This window comes from Bison bison, unplaced genomic scaffold, assembly GCF_000754665.1.
Source record: "Bison bison bison isolate TAMUID 2011002044 unplaced genomic scaffold, Bison_UMD1.0 scf7180017854880, whole genome shotgun sequence".
NCBI classification, from domain to species: Eukaryota; Metazoa; Chordata; class Mammalia; order Artiodactyla; family Bovidae; genus Bison; species Bison bison.
The window spans coordinates 114,606-115,011 of record NW_011485453.1 but is presented as its reverse complement, the minus strand read 5'-3'; positions in this window follow the sequence as shown (position 1 = coordinate 115,011).

Sequence of the window (406 nt, the reverse complement as noted above, 5' to 3'; positions counted from 1 at the left end):
GAAGGAGGTCCAAGAGACTCCACACACAGGCCTCAGGACTGGCGCCTGTGTGTGGAGTCTCTTGGACCTCCTTCCAGTGCTGCTCGTCACGTCATCCTCGAGGGCTGAGCAGGGATCGTCCCAGGACCCTTGGTCTGGGGGCGGGGTGGGGCCTGAGGTCTGCACATCTGGGTGAGAGACTTGTCACCCCCAGCCCAGACCTGGGGGCACTGGGCACATGGTGTTCCGGGAGCATCAGGTTGTCGGGGCCAAGCCTCCAAGCCAGACTCCCCCGAGCTGCAGTGGCACGGAGGGCCGAAGCTACGGCTGCCCGTGCGCCCCCCTCTGCCGAAGGGCTGTGGTGGGAGCGGGTCCCGCGGGCTGTCTCAACCCCACGCCGTAGCTGTCCTCACGCCCTCCCACCCCC